A 25,462-nucleotide genomic window follows, 5' to 3' on the forward strand; every position below is an offset into this window, starting at 1 on the left:
TAGGGAATGAGCTTATGGTTACCAGGGGGAAAGAATGAGGGGAAGGAACACTTAGAGAGTTTGGGATGGACCTGTATGCACTGCTATATTTAAAATGGATAACCAACAAGGACCTACTGTAAAGCATAGGGAACTCTGCTCAATGTAATGTGGCAGCCTGGATGAACAGGGAGTTGGGGGGAGTATGGGTACACGTATATATGTGTGGCTGAGTCCCTTTGCTGCACACCTGAAACTATCAAAATACTGTTAATCAGCTATAGACGCCAATATACAATACAAAGGTGGTTTTGTTCTTGTTTTTTTTTTTTTTTAAAGGATCTCTAGTCCTGGATGGTTGTAGATAAATTAGAAAATCTGCAGTCTTACAAATGGGATATGCAGTTACTGGATAATCCTGGGCAAATCAATCCATTTAAGTTTCAATTTTCTTATCTGTAAAATTGAGATGTCAAGAATGCTTAGCTCAAAGAGCATTTAAAGTGCTTTAAATGCCATGTTGATGATAGTTATAATATAAATAACAATATAGAGACTGAGAGAAATTCATCATAGAGGTTAAAAATACTGGCTTTGCAGTTTGTCATAAGTGGGTTCCAATCTGGATTCTGGTACAAAACGGCTTTGGAACCACAAAAAGCTACATCACTTCTCTGAGTCTCAGGTGAGTTATATGTAAGACAGAGATAACAACTTCCTGGAATTTTGTGATTAACAGGAGTTAAATGATTAAAAAATTAAATGAAATTAAATATTCACTTTCTGTGATATACAAAGCACTCAATAAATAGCTGGATTTATTAACTTGTTAATAAATTTATTTCTAGGTCCAGTCTGGTAATTTTTCTTTGTCTTCACCAAACTAAATCATCTTGAGGTCTTTAACCTTCACTTAATGACACCTGTGTCTTCAACTCCTCTGGGATTATTTTTTGATATTTATAATACTTTAAGGCATATTTGTAGAAATCAACCTCTAAAATAATTCAGCTTTAAAGGTCAAGTAGATGATGTACATTTAATATTTCACCAAAAAGTTCAAATTATTTTCATTTTACCAAAAGTTGAGCTGACCTTACGTTCACAAATCTACCTCTGTCTCTATAAAGCCCACACCTTTAGCATCTTCCTAATGAAGCAAACAAGAAATTATTTAGCACTTACTATGAGCCAAAGCTCATAGTTCACTGTTCAAAGCATTTCATCTACATTAGTGCTTTTAATTCTTCCAATTACCCACTGCAATAAGTGTATTACTAACATCACCTTGAACATAGGGAGACTGAGAAACAAAGAGTTATATTACTGGACTAACTTTATACCAGACTTCCCAGGTAGTGATATTGATAAAGAATGTACCTGCTCATGCAGGAGACCTGAGATGGGTAAGGAAGATCCTGTGGAGGAGGACATGCAACCCAGTTCGATATTCTTGCCTGGAAAATTCCATGGACAGAGGGGCCTGGCAGGCGACAGCCCATAGGGTCACAAAGAATAGGACACAACTGAAGTGACGTAACACCAAGCACACGTTTACACCACTGGTAAATGGTTGAAGTAAGAAATTAGCCCAGAAGTCTGACTCTGGATCCTGGACTCTAAATCACTCTATTAAACTTTTTAATGCAAATCCTGACAGTTCTAACAACTGCGTTCAGCTTGACCATCTCTGTGGCCTGAAGATATTGGGTAAGTGCCAGATCTACCCTTTGTACTAGAGAGATTTGGCCTCCGAGTCTGCAGCTATACGTAGTCAAGTTTGCCATAGCCAGTCAATAAAATCAATATGGTTGGGCCATCAGTGACATGATACTTACTCAATTCTGATTCTCATCACTAAAATGGGCAAGAAGGAACTCTGAAGTTCATTCAAGCCAACCACTCTCCCCTTTGCTCACATTAGAAAAGGATGGTACCACCATCCAAAGAAAAGGAAAGAATCACACCAAAAAAGCATACAAAGTGAGAAAAACACACACTTTGGCCTCGATGATTTACATTATGTCATGGGGTAAGACAGGAATGGGGCCTTAGAAGTGTAGATTTCCAATAAAACAATAAGGGATGATTTCTCCAATTTCAGGATTACAGTAGAAAAATCTCACCCTGGTCTGGGTCAATGAAACTAAACACACCATTCATTATCGTGTACAAACTGAGTTCAAACAAGGTCTCGCAGGAGTCAGTTTTAAGGGGCCCACTTCACAGGGAACATAAAGACTTAGCTTTGCTTCACCACAGAGGCTGCTTGTGTGATTAGGATTAAATTCAGCAGATTCAAAATATTGTTCTGTCATTCTGACTCCAAGAAACAGCGAATATGCTTCACATCCATGCTGTGAAAATAGCCCATTAATGGACCATGTAAATGTCCAAATCTCTCTCTAGATCTGCCCTAATGACTGAATGCTAACTTCCAAAATAAAAGAAAAAGAGAGTGAAAAAATAAATAGGCCTGGTTACATTTCTTTTGTCTCTGCCAACCCTCGTTCTGTAGGTTCATTCTAATTTCTTTTAGTCCTGCCACATAAAGACACAGTTCATTTCTGGAGCATCATCTCTATGTTATTCTTATAGCTTGACTGGCTTTGATTTACTCAGGAGAGAATGTCCCTTGAGTAAACATTATATGGTTTTTAAAATAACACAAGCAGTATTTGAAACAAACGTTGGGTTGGAAACCAGCTGTAAACTTAAGGTTTAATTATATTTTGTGTCATAATGTAACTTATTAGCCAGGGATTTAAATTACTACAACTAAGCCTCAACTTATCTTTCTAGTATTTTCTTGCCTCTGTTACTGCCATGGGAGGAACTGTGTGAGCTTTGGAGTCAGATCATTTATTCACGAATATATACTGGGAAAATATGTGCAATTTACAATAATTGGTACTGAGGATATAAGAAAGAATAACATGAAAACCATAATTCCAAAAAAATACCTGTACCCCAATGTTCATAAAAGCACTACTTACAATAGTAAGGACATGAAAACAATCTAAATTTCCATTAACAAAGGAATGGATAAATAAGATGTGGTACATATATACAATGGAGTATTACTCAGCCATAAAAAAGAACAAAATTGGGTCATTTGCAGAGACATAAGTGGGCCTAGAGAATGTTATACAGAGTGAAGTAGTTAGAAAAACAAATACTGTATATTAACACATATAATGGAATTTAAAAATGAAATAGGTGATTTTACTTGCAAAGCAGAAATAAAGACACGGATGTAGACAATATATGGATACCAAGGGGGAAGGGAGTATGGGAGGAGCTGGGAGACTGGGATTGACACTATTATATGCGCTATTGATACTGTATATGAAATAGGTGACTAATGCAAACACACTGTGTGGCACAGGGAACTCCACTGAATGCACTGTGGTGACCTGATGGGAAGGAAGCCCAAAAGGGAGGGGATACATGTATATGTATGGCTGATTCATTTTGCTATGCAGCAGAAACTAACACAACATTTTAAAGCATATATTCCAATAAAAATTAATTTAAAGAAAAAGAAGAGGAAGAAGGCAGAGGAGAGGAGAAGAAAAAAAAAATGCTGTTCCATCCTTTTGAGAATCTAGTAAGTGAATGTCTTGTCCAGCTCTTTGCAACCTCATGGACTATACATACACAGTCCATGGAATTCTCCAGGCCTGAATACTGGAGTGGGAAGCTTTTCCCTTCTCCAGGGGACCTTCCCAACCCAGGGATCAAACCCAGGTCTCCGCATTGCAGGTGGCTTCTTTACCAGCTGAGCCACAAGGGAAGCCCAAGAACATTGGAGTGGATAGCCTATCCCTTCTCCAGGGGATCTTCCTGGCCCAGTAATCGAACTGGGGTCTCCTGAATTGCAGGAGGATTCTTTACCAACTGAGCTATCAAAGAGAAGCACGAAGGTAATTATAATGTAGCATATGTGAAGCTACAGGGCTTCCCAAGTGGCTCAGTGGTAAAGAATCAACCTGCAATGCAGGAGACACAGGAGACACAGGTTCAATTCCTAGATTGGGAAGATCTCCTCGAGAAGGGCATGGCAACCCACACCAGTATTCTTGCCTGGAGAATCCCATGGACAGAGAAGCCTGGCAGGCTACAGTCCATAGGGTCACAAAGAGTTGGACATGACTGAAGTGAATGAACACGTGTGTGCACACGTACACACACGCACACACACGCGTGCAGCAACCGAAACATGCTGAACATCCAGGGAAATGATTCCTTCTAGATATCTCCAAGGCAGCTCACATTCAACCTCTCTCTGAGCTAGTTTTCTCCTAGTATATTTCTTTTCTCCATGACTAGCTTTATCCTCCATCCAGGAATATGGGGATCATTCTTCATATCTCCTTCTTCTTCAGCTACCATCTCTAATCCTAAATATGAATTATTTCATCACCACTATCACAAACTTAATTCAATATACCAGTATCTCTAGCCTGAACTAACAACTCTAGCCTCATCCACTCAGTTGGCCATCAAACTCACTCTTCTTACAGTGGCCAGAATGAATTCTTAAAAAAAACAACCAAAAACTGATTACATCTTATCTTACATTAAATGACTTTCCACTCCACTTAAATAAGGAGAAACCTCCTTAACAGGCTTATGAAGCTCTTCACAGCCTTGTCTCCACTTCCTTCTCCTGCCTCACTCTGTACCTCATTTCCTAAACCAGTGCCTCCACTGCACTGGTCTTTATTCAGTCCTTAACCTGATGGGGTGCAGGATGTGCTACCCCAAAACATGGTGTCCTGGCACGCTGAATATTTTAAGCTGAAGGAGTTTGAGAAAATGGCAGAAGCAGAAAGGCCCCCTTAACCTCCCTTCATCATCCTCTCCCCTGAAGTAGGTCTTCCTCCTTGAGAAGGACCCTCCCTACGCCCAGAGGGAAGGAACATCCTTGTGTGCAAGACGGAGGGATACCAAGAAGAATCCAAACAAACACCCCTTGCTAAGTTCTTCCGGTTTACTCACTTATCTCACGCTCTTTGCCCTCTCACACCTTCCCTTGACTTCCCACTCTTCAGCAAGCCCAGGAAACCATTCAGGTCAGTTCGCACTTTTGGGTCTTCATTTCCTTAGGAAGGTTCCCATGTTACATCAAATTTACAATAAATAAGTGTATGTGCTTTTTTCCTGTTAGTATGTCTTTGTTTAATTTTCAGATCCATCCAAGGATAACGCTGTCAAAAGAAGCTTTTTTTCTCTGGTACAATCCCAAATTTCCTCCTAACCTAGTGTTGATACATTGTGTAACCTCTGTCTACAAGCGATTTTTCTTACCTGGCTAATTCACCTTTTACTATTGTTGTTTAGTCACTAAGTCACGTCCGACTCTTTGTAACCCCATGAACTGTAGCCTGCCAGGTTCCTCTGTCCATGGAATTCTTCAGGCATGGATAGTGGAGAGGGTTACCATTTCTTCCTCCAAGGGATCTTCCCAACCCAGGGATCAAACCTGTGTCTCCTGCATTGGCAGGCAGATTCTTTACCTCTGAGCCACCAGGGAAGCCCCCTATATTCCCTTACTAAGGTTAAATTCTCCTACAATGGGCTGATCAATATATTCATTTTCCTTCTTCATAGCATTTGTCACAGTTGTAATTTCCTTACGTTTGTTTGTGGGACTATTTGATTGATGTCCAACTCTGCCATTAGACTGTAAGCTTCACAAGGACAGGAATCATACCTACTTCTGCTTCTCACATCCAATGTTTAACACAATGAGTCTGAAAGGGACAGATCGTCAATAAACAGAACATTTATTCATGGAATAAATGAAACAATAAGCAAAGAGTGGAGAAATGTCAGTATAGTGTCACAGAAAAGGTGTCAGCTGTGTTGGGTCTTGAAAAATATATAATCATTCATTAGGCAGAAGGAACACATGAGCAGAGAAACAAAGAAATGAAACAGGCTGGCAGCGCTCAGTATAACTGAAGCCGTGGGGGTGATCTGTTTGGGGGAGGAGAACAGTCAAGTGTCAGAAATGACGGTGGAGAGATTCAGGGACGAAGCCACAGAGGGCCTTTTGTGCACTGCAAAGCAATTTGGACTTTTGCCATGGGAAATCACTGAAGGGTTGTAAAAAGGGAGTAAAATGATCATCAGATTTGCATTTTCGAAAAATCACTCTCATGGTAGTGTGAAGGATGTCCTTGCTAGGTGGCTGTTGGAGACAGGGTGACCAATGAGGAGGACATTCTACAAGTCTCCGGGAGAGACGCCGAAGACACAGAGCAAGGTGGTAGAAAAGCATTAAGTGGAGTGGGCACTTGCAAAAGATACTTGAGAGATGAGAACAACTAGCAATGGAGAGTAAGGTAAAAGAATAAGTCAGGGTATATATCACACCTTGGTCTCTGGGCCTCTGGGAGGGTAGTGTGATCATTAACCAGGGAAGAGAAAACAAGATACAAAGTCAGTTTGGGTAGACGGATGAGTGTGTTTCTAAACTCAGCAGGATTTTTAACATTTTTCTTTTTTCATATTTCTTAAGATTTTATTTACTTATTTTTGGCTGCACTGGGTCTTCACTGCCGCACACAGGCTTTCTCTAGTCATGGTCTGGGGGCTTTTTTTGTTGGGGAGCACGGGTCCTAAGCACATGGACTTCAGTAGCTGTGGCTCCCAGGCACTAGAGCATTGCTCAGTAGCTGCAGCGCGGGCTTCGTTGCTCCACAGCATGTAGGATCTTCCCAGACCAGGAACTGAACCTGTGTCCCCCACATTGGCAGGTGGATTCTTAACCACTGGACCACCAAGGAAGTCCAGGCCCAGTGGATTTAAAGCTGAGAGTCTTGTGCCAGAATGATTGGTGTCCTGCAAAATCCTCCTCCTCTTCCATCCAGTACTGTTTCAGCTGAGCACAAAACCAGCTACCAGTGACCACACTGTTCAGCCCTCCTACATCCCTGTGACCAAGTTCTTGATAATGGAAGAAGAGCCAAAGCGTGCAACCTCTCATTTGCTTTCAGAAAATTGCTTATGTCACATTTCTTTTCAGAAAACCAGGAAGTGGGTTAACTTTAACCGTGCCAATGAGACAACCCTTTAAAGGAGGGCTAGATGACCCTAGGTAAAGAACCAAAGGGTCAGTAAAGCAGACAGCCCAGACAAGCATTCCATTAGAAGGGGAAGAAATTTTTAAACTTACTCTAGGGGGAAAAACTTACTTAATCCATAGTACTCTAGGGGGGAAAATAACTTATTTAATCTATAGTATAGTGGAGCCTTATTTATGGGCCAAACAACATAGGCAGTAGGCAGCCACCTACACCAGTCTGGACCTAAAAAAAAAAAAGGAGTTCTAGGTCAACAATTGAGAACTGATAGCATAGAGATAGTTGTTAAAACCATGGGAATAATGACTTCCCTGGTGGTCCAGTGGTTAAGAATCTGCCTTACAACGCAGGGGACGAGGGTTCACCCCTGGTCAGGGAACTAAGATCTCATGCTGTGGGGTTGAGCGCACACGCCCCAACTACTGAGCCCGTGGGCCACAGCTAGAAGAAGCCCACACACCACAATGAAATATTCTGCATGATGCAAGAAGATCCCAGGTGCTGCAACCAAGTTAACATAATAATAATAATAAATGAATATTTGAACAACAGCGACATGGGAATAGAATAAGAGAACACTCTTGAAGACATACTTGGCTTTGTAATCCTGGCCTCACTTGTTATTTTTAAGGGATTTAGAGTAACTTACATCTACGAGCCTGTGTTATATAAGCCTATTATAATAACTGTATTAATGAAGGTAGCTCTAGCTTCTATAAAAAATAAATCTCTACATCTCAGTAGCTGACTTAATTTCTTTCCCATTTATGTGAAGTCTGGTTGCATGTTGAGTAGGACTCAGGCTCCTCCAGGCACTGGCTCTCCCTCCCCTAAGATCTTGAAGCCCTTTGTTTACAGCTTTTTTCTTTCTATAGTCCATGATGGAAAGGGCACATGTGTTCCTAACCATGTCAGCCTGGAAGCTGTATCCACATCTCAATGTGGAGAACAATCATTTGGCCCCAACAAATGCAAAGGGACCTAGGAAGCATGGTACCCACCTTGGCAGTCACTTCCCAGCAGAAACACTATACAGTGGAAATGGTACAGGAATCTTGGCGAACAACAGCCTCAAAAGTGATCTGTCCTGCTTGCTGCAAGGATGAAAAGTGAAATTGGATGGATGATATACCTAAGTGTATCACAGCTAAGAGACCCTCAATGATGTTCTCTTTTTTTAAATATTTATTCTAATTTATTTGGCTGCACCAGGTCTCAGTTGTGGCATGTGAATTCTGAGTTGGAGCCCGTGGATCTAGTTCCCTGACCAGGGATTGAACCCAGGATCCCTGCGTTGGGAGTACAGAGTCTCAGCCACTGGACCAGCAAAGCCCCCATGTCTTATATTTTTCTCTGCTGGTTTCCCCTCTTCCTCCCCCAAATATACTTCTTTGGTGTCCCAAATATGCCTTATATGTTCCCATTTCTGTGTCTTTATCCATATTCTTGCCTTATATACAAAACTCTTCTTCTCTTTTCTACTCCACCAAATCATCTTCTACCTATTTTTAAAGACCAACCTCACAGCAATTTTCCTGGAGTCAGCTCTTCCTAATTCTTCATGGCCAGATTACATGCCTTTGAAACACCATCACCATGCTTAAAACTCTTCGTGGAGCACCTACCAGATAGCTGTATGATATCATAGCAATGTCTGTTTTTACCCTTCCTGACTACCTCCCAGCCTAAGCTGTAACCTCCCTGAAGATAGCAATTGCATTTAACTCCTCTTACTCAAAGTGATTAAAAGAGTAAACTAAATTTAGACTTTAAGTTCAAGACACCAGCACTTAAGAGATCTGATATCCCCTCACAAAGAATGAAAAGGTGAATATTTAATCAGACAACTCTGGAAAAAGGGGGACAGAGGAGTCTGTCTTAAGTATTTATATACTCGGTGATGACTATCTGAATTATTGAGAAATTGCTCCATTTCTTTACTTTATTTTGTATATCTGTGTAGAATTATGTGTGGTAATATGGAATAAAGCATGTACTTAATGAACAATAAAGCAACATATCTTTCAATATTATGATAACTAAGAAAAGCAAACAATTCTGAAGAGGTTTCTTTAAGGACTCTCCACATGCATGAATCAAGGTGGTGATGTGGCAGTTCTCTGGGTAATCTGATAAATGTCAACATCCAAACTATTTAAATCCATCCATCAGGTGAACTCACCCCTGTGAGTTATCTGAGCCAAGCCACTTTGTTCTTTTTAGACAGAGCAACTGTCTGAGAAAAAGAAGAACAAGAAAAAACAAAAAACCAAAGCTAGGAATCACTGGACTTAGGCAATCCACTGAAAAGGCCTATGTTTTCCTTTTTCCAACAACTATTTTGATAAAAGTGGGTAACGCATAGAAAGGAGGTCTTTTTCAGCAAATTAATCTGATTACACGCAGTGAGTCAAAGGCTGAGTGGTCCTCCAGTAATATCCAGCTTTCTTTCTAGGAAAGAAAGTGGCACGTGCTCTCTATTAATGCGACTCTTCCCACACCCAATGCTCCAAAATGGACCCCAGAAATGCTAGAATCTCTTCTGCTTTCACCATTCCTTAGCTGAGAGACCAGGGACACATCCAGGGATCACCCCATGTTCAAATCCACACCCCAGCCACCTATGAAGATGGCCCAAAGCTGATCTGAATCTCTGGATGCTAGCTCTTCGGCCAAAGTCGGCTCGTTGCTTATCCCAGTGCTCACTAGGCTATCAGAACACTACTACTCTGGTGGCTAGAGGTGCAGTGGGATTCCACTTCTACAATACACTCCCTGTCTCTATCAGTGCCACAGATCTGAGCCTTCCAAGGAAACAGAATCTCACCACAGTGTGTAGGAAGAGTGTGATCCAGAAGGTGTTCCATGGAGCACTAGACCTAGGAGGTAACCTTCACCTGAAGGATGCTGTAATACATCTGGAAAACACCACTTTCAACAGTCCTGTCTTAGATATTCACAGCACGCATCAGGTACATAGGAGGCTCTGAAGTGTACCTGCTTCTGAAATAATCTGTAAAAGCCATTATTTTACAAATGTGTCTGCTAAGAAAACTTTGCATCTCTACCATCTTTCCTCAATAGATGGGGTTCCATAAAGTCAGGGTTCCTTCACTGTTGACATAGCACTTCACATTTTAGTACATATTTGCTGAATGAATGACTATCCTATAGAAGTAGGGTCCTATAGAACACATTTTATAAAACAGTGATTTTTTAAAAAATCACACTTCTATGGAATACTTCTAATAAGATCAACCTCCCTAAACAAGAAGATCTCTTTGACTCTCTTATTTAAATCATGGGATTCTCCAGGCAAGAATACTGGAGGGGGTTGCCATTTCCTACTACAGGAGATCTTCCCAGGGATCGAACCTCTGTCTCTTGGGTCTCCTGTACTGGCAGACTGGTTCTTTACCACTAGAGTTACCTGGGAAGCCCACATAGAATACTTCCAATAAGAACAACCTCCCCGAATGGGAAGATCTCTTTGAATCTCTTATTTAAAACCCAGTTTGTCGGGCACCTATCAAGAGCACACTAGCATTCACTGTCTGTGGTCAGATTTCTCTTTTCTCTTCCAACTATCTTAGTGTCAAACTGACCTCACCAGGGACTTCACTGGTGGCCCACTGGTTAAGAGTTTGCCTTCCAATGCAGAGGGTGCCAGTTCCATCCCTGGTTGGGGATCCCTTATGCCTCATGGCCAAAAAAACAGAACATAAACAATAGAAGCAATATTGTAACAAATTCAATGAAGACTTCAGAAACAAGCTGCATTAAAAAAAAAAAAAAAAAAAAAAACTTGACCTAACCAAATATTTCAACATTTTTAGTATACAGACCAGTTAAGCCTAATGTTAACTGTATATAAATATATTGAAGGGACCATTAACAATTCTGGGTCCTGGGGATTCAGTATTTCTAGAGCAAGGCCTAGGATTCTACATTTTATACAAATGTCCTGGGTCATTGTGAAGGGGTTCAAGTGAAACACACTCTCAGAAATGCTGATCAAGAGACATGGAAGAGGAACCCTTGATTTGGCATCAGAAGCCTGGGTTTGAGGCCCAAATCTGCAGCCCTACTACCTGTGTGGTCATGGGCAGTCATCTCCAAGCCTCACTGTCCTCCCTACGGGATTCATAGTATGTCTATTACCTTCCCACCCACCTCATAACATTGAAAGCCAGAAGGTACTCAACATACACTGCACACTGAATTAGCAAGTTCACCATCATTCTATAGGATTCAATAAAGTAATCACAGCAAGTTTTCAACACAGAAAGGGTTTCTGCTGATTATTTAAAAGCAAATAAAACAGGGCTAAACCAATAGTACTGTATGCCTCCATGTCAGCCCACCTGGCAAACTTCCACAGAACATTTGACTCACACTTGTGGACCCAACATGGGTCTAATCATGAGGAAAGCTCAGCCATGTGACTCTGATCACAGTGCACAGGTGAATGTTAAAACACCTCCTCTGCTTGGTACCAGACCTCTGAAAGATGGCCTCTTCACTCTTAAGTTGGCAAATGGCTAGAATAAAACTCTTTGGTTAGTATCTGCATGTTTACAAGAGGAATGTTCTTGCCTATCAAGTGTCCTCATGAATAATAACTAACCATTGCTCAAAAATGAGGATGCAATGGAATATATGCAATTAACATAGTACTTGGCATCTTAAATTCTCTCTCCATTCAGAAGATTCTTTTGGAGCCTGTAGCACTCAGGGCAATTGCTATGAATACTACTCAACTACACTGAGCTGAATAAGCATGAGTCAATCTTTTGAAAACACAGGAAATAGGGTTGACTGTTTCCCAACTTTGTGGCATATTCTGAAGCCTACTTTTTGGAGTAGATCTGATATTGTTTGTTATTTACCTTTTGTGTATAAAATAATGAAACAAATTCTGTCATAACTGAAAGATCTCTGCCTAAAAGACTAGTGATTAAAGATTTCTAATTGGTGGGATTTTTTTTTTTTTAATTTCCTACATGGTGGCTCAGTGGTAAAGAATCCACTTTTATGCAGGAGATGCAGGAGACTTGGGTTTGATCCGTGGGTCAGGAAGATGCCCTGGAGAAAGGAATGGCAAACCACTCCTGTATTCTTGTCTGGAAACTGCATGACAGAGGAGCCTGGTGGGCTACAATCCATAGGGTCTCAAAGAGTCATACACAACTGAAGCTACTTAGCACACACACACATATTAATTTATATTATTCTCTGCACATGTGTTGGATTTTCTTCTGATTTTAAACTTCTCAATTTTAAAAGGGCTTGTTCCTCCACTTGAGTACTCAGAGGGTACCCAACTAATCTCTTTGGCTCATGGGATCTGTAGTTAATGACAGGAGCAAGAGAACTTTGCAAAAATAAGTCCATGCCAAAATGTTTATCTGCTATATTTATTATTGCCTTCCTGTTTAATATTTTGGTTCTGATCTATTTTCCTTGTGTGGGGCTCATGTTAGCAGGAACAAGTGTGACTAATTACAGGACTCACCCAGGCAAACAAGTGAATGAATCAAGACAAGTTGGGTGAACCCATCAAAAGATGGCAGACTATCTAGATTGCTGCAGACTGTTGCCAGGAGAGAATGCAATATTGCAGCCCCAGCATTCCTAGACTTTCCAACGTCTCAAAAGAAGTATGACAAAGTATAGGTATTCAATAAACACTAAGTAAATCAATAAATGCAGAGACTCCAATTTTCATTTGAAATCTCAAAGTTTTAACTGTAAGCAACATGATACAGTCTAAAGAACACAGACTCTGGAGCCAGACTATCTGGGTTCAAAATCTATCTCTGCTACTTATCAACTGTATGATTGTGGGCAAGTTATATAAAATTTCCATGCTTCACTTTTCTCACTTATAAAATGAGGGGAAATAGTACCTACCTTGTGGGGTTGTTTGAGGACTTAATTTTTTAATGTGTTAAGTTTTCGGACGATACCTGGTATATTTTAAGGGCTACACAAACAAGGAAACACACACTACAACTTCAAAAAGGTTTATCATTTTAATACGTATTATTCTGTTTTTCTCTCAGATACCTGTAGGGTGAAGATGTTACCCTGCAGAGGAGGAGGCTGAGTGTCCCTCAGAATCCTTCTTGGCTGTTCAGGATAACAGCAACACATGTGGATCATGCAAGAACTCTGTGCATGGACACTTAGAAAGAGTCCAGTGGTTTGCCCAATACGTTATTCCATAAAATGGCAGATGTCAGAATCCAGTCCAAGACTTTCGAGGGACAGAATCAGAGATGTGTCGATCAATGTTCACCACAAGCCTGCTTCCTTCATAACTAAGAATGAAATTAAATGAAGAGCTGGTTCAAATCAGTTAATTATCTCAAAACAGCCAATTTGAGAAAACAGGCAAAATCTGTGCACTCAACAACGTCCACTTATACTCGTCCTCTTTGTGTTAAGGTGCTTTGCAATACTTTAGTTTCTCTCATCTATGACTCCAAGACCTTTCTCCTGGGAACTTTACAAGTATATTACCTTACTACACAGCCTGCGTGTGGCTGGGTTAGAAACATCCTGGCAACATTTTCTTTGATCTTCCTGGTTGTTGTTGGTTTAAGGCAGATCCTGAATGTTATTTAAACAGAGGAGACTATTTGAAATTTCTTGGTAGATGAATTTGATAAAGATAATTAAAAAAAAAACTACTGTCATCTAAAGATAAAAGATCTCATTCATCAGACCTTGAATAACCCAGGACTTCTTCAAAGAAAAAGGTCAATGGAGCCACAGCTGCTTCCTTCACTTGTACAGCGGTAACTTTACACACTCCTTGATAATCTACGTTTGGTAAAGTTGCTCTCTTGCATTACAGGACAGTTTGTTTTTTTTTTTTTAGGATTCAGCATTTAATTTTTTTGGTCCTGTGTTCAATCTGTTTCCCTCTGAATGAAGAATGTACCTATTGTTTAAAATAACTTCTACTAAATTGGACTTTATCAAAACTAAAAACTCTTATGAACTGCAGGGTAATACCAAAAGGGTGAAAAACAATCCAGAGAATGGGAGGAAAGATAAATATTTGTAAGTCATGTGTGTGTTAAGGATCTAATACTCAAAATACATCAAAAACTCTTACAGTTCAACAACAAAAAGACAAATAGGGAAGCAATTGAAAAGGAAGCAAAGACAATGAACAGATATTTATCCAAAGAAGATATTCCAATGGCCAATAAGCACATGCAAAAATACTGAGCACCATTAGTCATTAGGGAAATGCAAATCAAAATCCCAGTGAGATAACACTTACACTCACTAGGATGGCTATGATTTTTTCAAATGGAAAATAAAATAAATGTTGACAAAGATGTGGAGAAGTTGGAATTCTTAGACATTTTTAATAGGACTGTAAAACTGTATAGCCACTGTGGAAAGCAATATGGTGATTCCTCAGAAAGTTAAACACAGAGTTAGGATATGGCCAGCAAAAATCTGAAAACATAGGTTAAAGGAAGATTCTGAATAGTATTTAAACAGAAAAGACTATTTGAAATTTCTTGGTAGATGAATTTGATCATGATAATTAAAAAGAAAAAAAAAAAGGCTGAATGGGTTCAAACGAATTTTGTAGTGAATGTTCACAGCAGCATTGTTCATAATAGCCAAATGGTAGAAACAACTCAAGTGCCCACCAGCACAATGTGGTATATCCATAAAATCAGATATTATTCAGCTGTAGAGAGGAATGAGGGACTGACACATGCTACAACGTGGCTGAACTTGGAAACTACTAGGCAAAGTGAATGAAGCCAGGCACAAAGGGCCAAATATTAAATAATTTCAGTTACAAAATGTCCAGAACAGGCAGATCCATAGAGACAGAAGGCAGCTCAGTGACCACCAAGGGTCGGGAGGAGGAGAGAAGGGGAGAGACTGCTTAACGAATACACAGTTTCCTTTTGGGGTGATGAAAATGTTCTAGAGTTAAATAGTGGTGATGCATGGTAGTAAAAAGCCATTATGTTGTATGCTTTAAAAGAATAAAAAATGTTGGATGTTACAACATCTGAAATTTTACCTCGTTTTAAAAAAAAATACTGGCTTGAGTCTCCAGTACTTAGCAAGAGCTTCTTTTCCCCTACAAAGTTACTTCATATATTGCCCAAACAGTGTTTAAAAGTGAAATACTATATATAGAAGATCAGTGGCTGACAAGTTCTATTTCCTGTATTTCACTGGGCCATTTGTCATTAATGCTTTTGCTCTTGAACGGTATTCTTGGTTCATCAGTTTACCATTAAAACATCAACTTTCCCAATGCTACATTTCCACTTCCAAATGTTTCCTGTCAATAGTTTAACCAATTTAGCCAGCTCCTATTAATGAACATATGTGAGACCTTCTGTCTTCAAAATGACATTAAAATGTTTAATTCAAAATAACAGAATACTGATGACTCTGATAAGAAGAGTGATATGATTTATCATAAGTCAGTAATTTGAGTCTTTCCTTAATTTACACAAGATAAATAGAAAACAATGACATATCTGATAGAAAAAAATAGAATCTGGAGGAAAACTAATCATTCAGTAAGCCTCCCTGAAAAAAAAAAGATATATATTTATTTTATAAATCTATATATATAATAATACATTTATTTGCTCCCCAAAAGAAATCTTTTTAACTATCAAAATGTTAACAATAAAACAGAGATTATACAAATGGGTCAGTAGAATCTATTATATGCTCCAAACTTAATTTTTCTGAGCTGCAAACTTTCAGATCAACTACCTGACCTGAAACAAGGGGAAATGTGGAAAGAATTTTGAATTTAGGAAAAAAAAAATCTCCTTTGACTCAATACTTGTGAAGCAGTTGTTGGTAGATGCCCTTAGATCAGAGAATATAGCTGTAAACAAGCATGACAAAGTTGCATGGAAAGTTCTGCAAATAAATCTAGCTGTCAATGAATTTCAAAGATATAATTTCCTGAAATCATGTTAAATACCTGAGCCATGACTTCTTAAATCTCGAAGAAAATGTCTACATAAAAAGCCATGTTTGTCATTTGCAACATGTCTATTTAAATGTTAACATGACTGGGTTTATTTCAAACAGGCAGAAGAAAAAAGAAAAGCAAGTATTTGGATAATTTGGGTTTTAAAAAAGCCCCTCACTTTCATCTTCAGGTAAGTATCCCTTTCAGGTGAAAGCAAAGGCGGTTTTAGCCAGAATTGCCTGGAGAAATGCAGAAGGAATAATCCTGTCTCGTAGAAGCTAAACATATCTGGTTCGTGGATGTTATTGTAAGGAAATTTGAGAAATAACAGAAACTGAAACCAACTGTTGAAGGTGAACAAGAACTTGGTGAAAAGAAAGGCTTATATTTCATGTCAAAATCAAGTCAGATGGAAGAGTGCACAGAAGACTTTACAGGTCAAATTCTGAAAATCCTTGACCAGAATATACATATGAACATGTGGCCACAACAGTCACAGAAGTGGAGAATCCTATTCCTTCACTTAAGAGAGAAAAAGGAAGTTAAACTGGTGAAACCGAAGAGGAAAGCAAGGAGTTAAAGGAACTTTCTTGCCAGTCACTTGGATCTTCTCTGGATTCTCCTTAAGCCCTCTTTCCACTGACATTTCAGACCTCAGTTTTGTGCTCAGAGACGTGCAAATTTATAATCGACTGAAACCTTGAAAGGACACAACTCAGCTCTTCTTAGTGTTCACTTCTTCCTGAGAGAAGTCTCTATAAAGAACACATAAGCTAGGAATTGCTAACATAGCTTAGGAATGGCTGGAGTCCTGGGATAACTGACCCAGGAAAGACTGGAGATGAGCATAGGGAGAGGAATTGCTCCAGTTTTCAGGAAAAGTGACCACTGCTTACAACCTTCCACACATACCCAGCAGAGTCACAGGTCTACCTGGGGAAAGGGGTGGGGTGGTGGTGGGGGCTGCTGAAGTTCCTCCTAACCTCCAGTTTTAGGCCCCAGATGACCCAGTAGAGCAGCTCAGGGCACCATGAAGAGGACTGTCAGGTGTTATGCTCTGATTTTCCATAAAACTGTTACCACCGTTTACAACCATGATCTAAGGTCATCCAAAAGGGCAAAGCCTGTTTGCAGGCAGGCATGGGTGGCCTTCTCTGCCACCCCTCTCCCCCACAGTTTCTCTCTCATCACTTGTAGATCACTGATCTGAAGAATTTCTAAGAGGAAACTCCCCAGTCCTCTCTCTTTCCAGGGTTCCTTGAAATCATGAGCTGTTTGGAGAGAGAGAAATTTCTTCCTCCATGCAACTAAGCTCATTTGCACACTAACAGGCCTCCCCGTTCTCTGCCCTCACCTCCTTCCATACACACCAAGTTCTCTTCTTTTGTCTGGATGTCGGAAGGTCATTCTCACTCAACCGAGGAAGAGAACTTGGGTCTTTCCTATCTAGAATTTCCACCTGAGGGTAAATCCCCAGGAGTCTGGAGGCCCCGAAACAGAAGCAGAGTGCGGAATGTCAGGGATGGAAAAGAATCTGCAGCCAGAAGGGAGAACTAGAAAGATCTGGGGGAATCGCAGCGCAGAGAACTGAGGCAGAGCTCAGGACAAGTTTATTTTACTTCGTTGAGCTCCCCGAAGCTCCCAAGTTCTAGGATTCCTTCAGAGAGACGGGGGCGAGGTGGGGTGAGGAGCCCAGCTAATTCTCAAAATTCCTAAAGGCGAAATTATCTGGGCAAGCATTCCTCTCCCACCAGAGCGCTGCACTTTGCGCGCGCCTGCGGGGGACTCAGATACTGTGCCAAAGTAGACTCGCTGAGAGGGCGCGCTGGGCCTTCTCCATCTTTGACCAGTTCCTGAGCAAAGCGTGTCGTGTCGTCCAGCGCTGGGGACAGGGAATTTCCATGTGGTTAAGGGTTGAGCGCTGAGGAAGCTGAGAAGCGTGTCAGATAAAGCACGGGCTGACGCGCCTCCACTAGACGGCCAAGGTCAGAGAACTTGGAGTGGGGTCTGGAGGTGGATGCTCTTGGGCTAAAGCCAAGGCTCTTGAAACATCGCGCTCTTTTCCAAGGAGATAAGGAGGGATACAGCTAGCTAGAGACCACACCTTCCCTTTTATCTCGTCTTTTCTTTCATTTCCTTTTAATTTCCATCTTTCTTACTTTTGATCGTTTTTCTTCCTTTTATAAGAAAAGCTTCCCCGAACCTGTGCCAGGGGAGCTGAGTGGCACTTACTGTCGGCTAATGGGGCGGAGGAAGAGAGGAGACACCGCACCCTCAGCCCCCGAATTCCGACATTTACAGGTCCCCGCCGCTTAGTGTCCGGCTGTAAAGTTGTAATAAATTTGCCATCTACCCATAACCCCACATGCAGCCCAGAGATAGCAGAAGATAAGTGCCTCTGAATTTAACTTGGCGGTCGAGTTTCTGAAAGCTCTTTTGGGCAAGCCGGGGTGAGAATCCGGGTAGCTCCGGGCCAGTTGGGGGTGGCCCCCGTCCCGTCTGAACCAGATCGTCCTTGCGGAGTGAGCCCAGGAGTGAAGCAGGGACCGACTGGAGCCGGAAACAGGCCTCAGACCCCGTTTCTGTGCCGGGAACCCTGAGTGCACATACTTTGGAAAGTCGGGTTCCCCCTGTGGCACTGCCATAGACCGGGGCTGGGTCTTCGCTCCCTACCACTTTTGTCCACAGACAGACTGAGCGCCCTGAGGGAGCGGCCACAGGGGGATTCAGGGACATCCACCGTGAGAGGAGAAATCGGTGATGGGGCAGAAATTCATCAGCGGGGGCCAGAGCCCTGAGCGCGCCACAGGCGAGGCCGCAGTTCTTCGCTTGCTGATTCTTAACCTCTCCCCACCTCCGCGCTGGAGCTCAGATCTCCAGCCAAACGGATCCGAGCCCCGGGTTATTTTCAGTCATAACCTTCTCCACCCCCCCAAATGCCGCGCCTGGGCTCTGAGGGGGAAAGGGTGGTTTGAACTGCCCTGCGCGAGTCTCATGGCCGCCGCCGCGCGCCTGCGGCAGAGCCGGCCTGGTCGCGGCCCCGAGGGCACAGCCCTTCCCCGAACCACGCGCGCGTCTGGCGCTCCACTCGCCCGGGGCTCGGGGCACCTCTCCAACCTGCCCCGCTCCCTGCTCCCCGCCCCCATCGACTTCTAGGTTCTAAAGCACAGAAGCATCGTCTAAGGCGTTAGCAGGTAGAAAGAGGAGACAAGGTCAAGGCCCGCGGACCTCCGCGATCCCCAAGCTTGCGCCCTTGCTGTCTCCGCAAGCGAGTCTTGTCCACAGCCGAGGAAGGGAAGGGTGTCGCAGACCCCAATTCTATCTTAAATTTGGGATTTGACGCTGTTTCCCGACTACCCTCCGCCAGCGCTCACATTCTTCCCTCCTTTCCGCCCGGCGCGGTTCCTAGATTTTAAGACATCTTGTCCTTCCCCCCCACAGCCCCCATCGCAGAGGGATGGTTCCCAACCGAGAAGCTTCACGAACACTGCATTCCCATCCTGCGGTCGGTCGGTGCCAAGACAAGAGGAAAGGTCTCGCGATCAACGCGCCTCGCCCACCCCCTACCCCCCGCCCCTTGTCCCTGCTACCGGGCGCGCTCCCGTACGCGCCTCCCTCCCCCAGACCCACAGAGTTTTCTTCGGTAGGAAACACACGCGCCCAACCCACCCCGCCTCCCACGTAAAGGCCAGTCGCCTCTGTTTTTTTGTGTGTGCCCAAACTCAGCTGGAAGTTGAAAGTAGGGGAGTCAGAGAAGCGCGGAAATAAAAGAGTGAGAAGCGAGAAATCAAAGGCAGGGGGAGGAGGAAGAAGGAAGCAGCCGGAGGTCGCACCGGCAGAGGCGGAGGCCAGCCCCCCGGGGGCTCCGGCGCGGCGGCCCCCGCGGCCGCGCCGCCCCAGCGGCCGCCTGCCAGCCCGCGCGCGCGGAGCCGGGTCAGGCGCGGACTCACATGGTGGGAGTGCAGAGCCGCTCTCTCAACTACTACGCGTGGGTGGTTTCGGGGCTGCTCCCCGCGTCCTGCTCCGGGGCTGCCCGCGGTGTGAGGGCAGAAACAAAACCAAACCGATCACGGGACGCGGTCGAGACGGGCCGCCCGGCGCCGCGAGGACCTCTCTCACTTTGCAAAGGAAGCGGGCGCGGGGATTCGGGCTGCCGGGTGTAGCCTATAAATAGCGAACTTTTAGACGGAATCAACTGACAAATGAGAGAAGCGCGGAAATTTGCGCCGGATTCCCCTTCCCCGGGATGACCCTCCCTCCCTACCAATCCCTCCCCCAACACAGCCACTCTGCTGGCAGGATTTGGGAGGGGGACAGATGGGGGTGGGGTGGAATGTAGTTTTACTCCGATTTCCAGTAGTTTTGTTATTTTTGCCAGGAGGGGTGTACTCCGCCTCTTTGCCTCCCCCCGCACCCTAGCGAGGCACTAGAGGCACCAACTGGGAAGGGCAAAGGCCCTAAGAGCAAGGATCCTAGGAGTTGGCTGGAGAAGGGGGAAGGGAGCAAGGAGCCGGGTTTCCCCTGGGATCACGGGAGCGACGGAAGGAAGGCGGGAAACTGGCAGGATTAGGGGTTTTCTTGAGACGCCAGGACGAGAGTTTAGGTTACCCTGTGTTTGAAGGGAACAGCGACAGGGTGAGTGCAGAAGGCACAAGGGAGTTCCCAGCCCGTAGGTTTCCATCCCCGAAGGTCACAGTAACTCTCCAGGGATACCAAGACCCCCTCCCCCTCGCAACTTCACGACCCCTCGGCCACAAGCCGCCGGGGTTAAGCAGGCACGGCCCCGGGGTCACGTCCTCACTCTCCGAGGGCCCCAAGCTCCGGGGAAGTGCGCCCGGCCCGCTGGCGCCCGGGGGTGGTCCTCGTTAGCTCCCCGGGGGCTGGCCGCCTTTCGCCGAGCCCGCGCACACCGGCCGACCGAAGAGACCCCCCGAGTGACTGTGCGTCCTGACCGCCACTCGCCGCCCACCCGCCCCCTTTCCTTGAGCCTGGGCCAGATTGCGAACGGTGATTTGGGTTAGTACGATTTTCATCTTTATGCCAGGTGCTTTCTCAAATATAAACCCCTCCGGGGACGACAGACATTAGGTCTCCACTCCAAACTCGCCAGTTCAAGAGGCTGCCTAGCTGAATTTATCCTGGCGGTCTCAACACCAACCACAGCCTATAGGATAAGTCTAATAGGGCTGGGTGCCAGGGGTGGAGAAATTGAGGACACCGCAGGGGTGGGTCTGCAGGTGGAAAGGATTCTCTTTGGAGTCTTCACATTCAACATAAGGCCTGCAGAGGAGGGTGCCAAGCCCTTCCGAAGGGACTAAAAGCGGCCTCAGGGCTGGGGGGTGCGGGGTGCCGAGGAAAAGGGGATCAGGAGAGCGGCGGTGATCTTTCTTTTCGCCCCTTATCCCCGCCCAGTACCACCGTCCGTCCCTGTCTCACCTCTACCTCGACCCCCAGGAGAAAACCGAAGGGGGTCCCCCACGCGGTTGGGGGATGGGGGCGTTGCTACCCGGTTCCCGCTTCTTCTAATACCACTTCCTGCCGGTTACCTCCCGCGTGCACGGAAAAGTTATATTGCCTTATCCCAGAATCCAGACGAGTTTGGAAGGTGAGGGGCAAGAGAGAGGTGCTAAGAGGGTTCCGGCGGCCGCTCTCTCCGCGTGGTGCCCCCACCGGCCCCCGACTCCACGCAGGCGAATGAGCGCGGCGTTCGGAGCCACCCGAAGCCCGCGCTGCTCTGGCGCCCGCCGGAGGGTTGCGCTTCCCATGCTGCCCCGAGGGTCACGAGCCCGCGGGGGGAGAGTGACTCCTCTGCCCCGGTCCAAAGCCAGCTTACGGGTGTTCCCAGACGGGAGTTGGACGGGGCCCGAACGGCCCGGGCCATTCGCGCCTGGTTTGCGTTCCCCTGGCTACGTACCTGTCCCGGCCTTCCCGCTCGGACGGCTGACCCGGCTGCGGAGCCCGGCCCGGGAGCCTGCGCCTCCAGGGTACCCGCCCCCGCCCTCTCCCGCGCGCCCTCGCTCCCCCGGACGCTGGGCCAGACGTGGGGCGGTCTCTTGCGGATCTTTGGCTTGGGCCGCTGTTCCGACCCGGCTTTGAGGATTTCCCCAGGCTTTGGGGCCCCCTTTGTGGACCGGTGAGAGAGTGGCCAGGCCGGCGACTCACCTTTGACCCCACCCACCACTCCTTGCATCCCTCAAGTTCCCCTGCATCCGTCCCCTGGAGCCCAAGGCTTTGAAACGGTAGTGACTCCGCAAAGAAAGCGGGTGAGAACCTCCTTGCGGGTCGAGCATGGAAGTCAAGTGGGTGTTTGCGGCGTTTCTCGAAGATTCTGGGTGTTCGTACCAGGGGAACGGGCCCTAAGGGGACAGAAAAGATAGACGTACGGACAGCATCCCGGTGGCTGTTTTCAGCGCGAAGTTCACGTCTATTGTTTTGTGCCTCGGGAAAAGCTGCCCGGTGTGATAGATCTGTTTAGATCCCATCACTGGAAGAAAAATCCTGGTGATAACGATTATCTCCCGCTCGCGCTATCTTGCCATCGCCCCGATTCATCTCGCTCTCCGGGAGATGAAGAGGGTGAGAGGCTGGAGGGAGGATGGGCCAGGCCGTTGCCCTCGGATGGAGCGGAGAGGCACGAGGCCACCTCACCCGTCCCATTCCGCTCCGGGCTGGGGAAGAGGACACGGCGGGTTTCTTTCTCTGCCCAGCCTCACGCTTCTTTCAAATGATTTTAGTCTGGTGCTCCGGTCTATCCATATACATTTCCAATCTCATGGCTCATAAACTATTAGCAAAATGGTTTCATTATTCACCTTCTGTATCCTACAAAAGGGAGAAAAGAAGGGAGCAGCAGGAAGGCAGGGGGGGGGTAGGGGGACGACCGTGGGCCACTAGTTCACAGTGATACCGCCCGTGTTTAAATCATGGCTCAGGCTACCTTCTTCATGTTGACACTCAACAAATCTGATCCGTTTCCGAAGATCTGTAGTCGACCTCCTCTCTTTATCTCTCCCCTCCCCTTTCTCTCTCTCTCTCTCTCTCTCTCTCTCTCTCTCTCTCTCGTCCATCACTCTCTCTCCTAGGTTTCTAGAAGGACCAGATAAATAACCAAAATACTGCAGATCCATTGTTTGTTTCATTAGCTGTCATCAATAAGGCACGCCCTTTAGATACGACATATAAAATTGACTGATTAGAATGTCTACCCCTGTCCCCTTTTGGGTGGTGGTGGTGACAGAGTCACATGTCATCTGTAAAGCCAAACCATCCTAAGACACAAGGTTAGGATGATAACCAAGAAGTTTATTTGTGGCATCAAGGTGGCCAATGGAGCAACAAGCCCTCAGCGGGCTTCCGCGAGTCCCGGGAAGTGAGGAAGTTGCAGAGTGGAGTGAGTGAGTGAAAGTGTGTATATGTGTGTGTACACGCGCGTGCCCGTGTGTGTGCCCTTTAGGAGAATGGGGAGACTAAAAGAGCGGGGTCTTTGTTTGGCTCTGAAGGATGGGGGAGGGGGACACATTAAATGAGTCAACCCTAATTAAAAGACAAATAGAAGCAAACATTCCTGGAGGCCGGAGAACTGTGTCCAAGGGGCTAAAAACTGCGGGCAGGCGCGAGACGGCAGAAGCAGCCTCGGGCAATAGGAATCTGGATCGGCTTCTCCTCTGGGGTTTATGATCATAATAAGTGTCTCTACCAACACTTTTACTTTTCTTATCAATATATTTTATGTAGGATGACTCTATCAACACATACGCCCGCGCTCCCGGTACTTTTGAAAATATAAAGGACGCCAGGCAAGCGAACGTGCAGTAATTATCCCTCGATGGAGAAACCAATCTGGCTGCGAGAGGCCCGTCTGCGATCGCCCGAGGCATCGGCGCGGGGACCTGCGCAGAGGCCGGAGACTGCCGGCGCTCGCTAGGTCACCGCGCCGCGCGGCCGCCGCTCGCCCGCTGTTTAATATACATAGGGTGGGAACGCAGGGAAAAAGGATCTTTGTGTCGGCACGTCCTGCAGGAAAAAAAAATCAATTTGCTATTTATTTTTGAAATATATAGATTTAGGATTTTTTTTCCCCCAGCCCGACCCTCTTCAAGAAACAGCGGCCCATATTGAATTACGTCTTTTAATGACTTTTCCCCTATATGCCGTAGCGATTTCACGTTCTGGGCAGGAGCAGGGTGGAGTTTCCTGGGCGGGGGTGGGGAGGGGGGGTGTCAATGCTGGTATCTTCAAAAAGATTTGCCTCGTGTGTTAATTGCATGCTGTTAAGCACATCTGGGACTGCGCGCTGACCAACTCGGACCAACTTTTAATTAACACATTGACCCGGCGATGGAGCAGCCGCCCGGCCTCCCCCTCGAAATATGTATATGAGCCGCGCGCCGCCAGATGCGAGCGAGAATCGCCTGCGTCCTGGAGCGGGAGGGGTGGGCACAGCGCCATCGTAGGCTCTCCCTGTGAACATTTTTTCCTTGCCTATAGGTGTATAGGAAATCAACAAAGACAAAGAGTGAAGGACCGGCTCCTGGAGCAGGCTTCTTGCATCCTTTAATGTGACTTGACCATGGGCGGGGCAGTTGGGGGAACGGGGAAGGAAGACCCCCCGCCCCTTCTCCCCCCAAGGCCATTGCTACCCAGCCTGCCTTGGGCTTGAGCTGCAGGCTTGAGCCGGGGCTTTTTGAATGGACCGACTTCTTGGTTAGGGAAAGCGGTCGCCGAACATCCGCGTGGAGAGAACGAGCCACCACTGCTTTCCCGGTTCTAGCCGGCCTCCTCCCATCCTCCCCGTCCTCCGAGGCTCTCCGTGGAGAAATCACAAACTCCAGGGCCCCCGGCCTGAGAAATAGGAATGGGCTCCCCCCACCCCCACCCCCCGGGTTCTTGGAGCTCAGAAGGCTAGGGCGCAGGAAACTACTGGCTATTTTTAGGACCCTAGGCCCTTTCTCTGGAGACCAGGGGGCGACCTTCCAGCCAGGTCAGTCACATCCCCGGCCGCGGGGAGCAAGAAACCCGGAGCGGAGAGCAGACGATGCCACCTGCAGATACGCAATTTCACCCTAAGTAATTTCATTCAGAATTGATGGCGTTTCACCAGAGTGGTGCCTTCGAAGTGAGTGCCTAGCCTGCCTCCCCGTAGAGCACCAATGCGGGTTAATTCCCAGATACGTACTCATTTTCTCTTTCCTCATCTAATCTCAACTGCCTAGCTCTTCTAAGTGCTTAGATTCAGCATACATCCCTATAAAAAAATGTCAAAGTGGTGTTCCTTCTCCTACCCATAAAAAAAAGTTGGAGTGAATCACTCCCAAGTTACCTTTTAACATCCCCTCCAGGTAACAGTTGAAGTTTCTTGTTTGACATTTTTCATTCCCCAATACAGAACTTTTCCATAAATACC

At 45.4% G+C, this 25,462-nt stretch overlaps 1 protein-coding gene across 1 annotated transcript in view; it reads right to left on the bottom strand.

The window, feature by feature from the left end:
- The window catches only part of ESRRG (estrogen related receptor gamma), a 703,351-nt gene extending 683,162 nt beyond the window's left edge, over nucleotides 1–20,189 (bottom strand). Inside the window, exon 1 of the mRNA XM_019976789.2 lies at nucleotides 20,010–20,189. The gene's annotated coding sequence lies outside the window, so the exon portion shown is untranslated. The remainder of the gene's footprint in view (nucleotides 1–20,009) is intronic.
- Nucleotides 20,190–25,462: the final 5,273 nt, after the last annotated feature.

This window comes from Bos indicus, chromosome 16, assembly GCF_029378745.1.
Source record: "Bos indicus isolate NIAB-ARS_2022 breed Sahiwal x Tharparkar chromosome 16, NIAB-ARS_B.indTharparkar_mat_pri_1.0, whole genome shotgun sequence".
Taxonomy (NCBI): Eukaryota; Metazoa; Chordata; class Mammalia; order Artiodactyla; family Bovidae; genus Bos; species Bos indicus.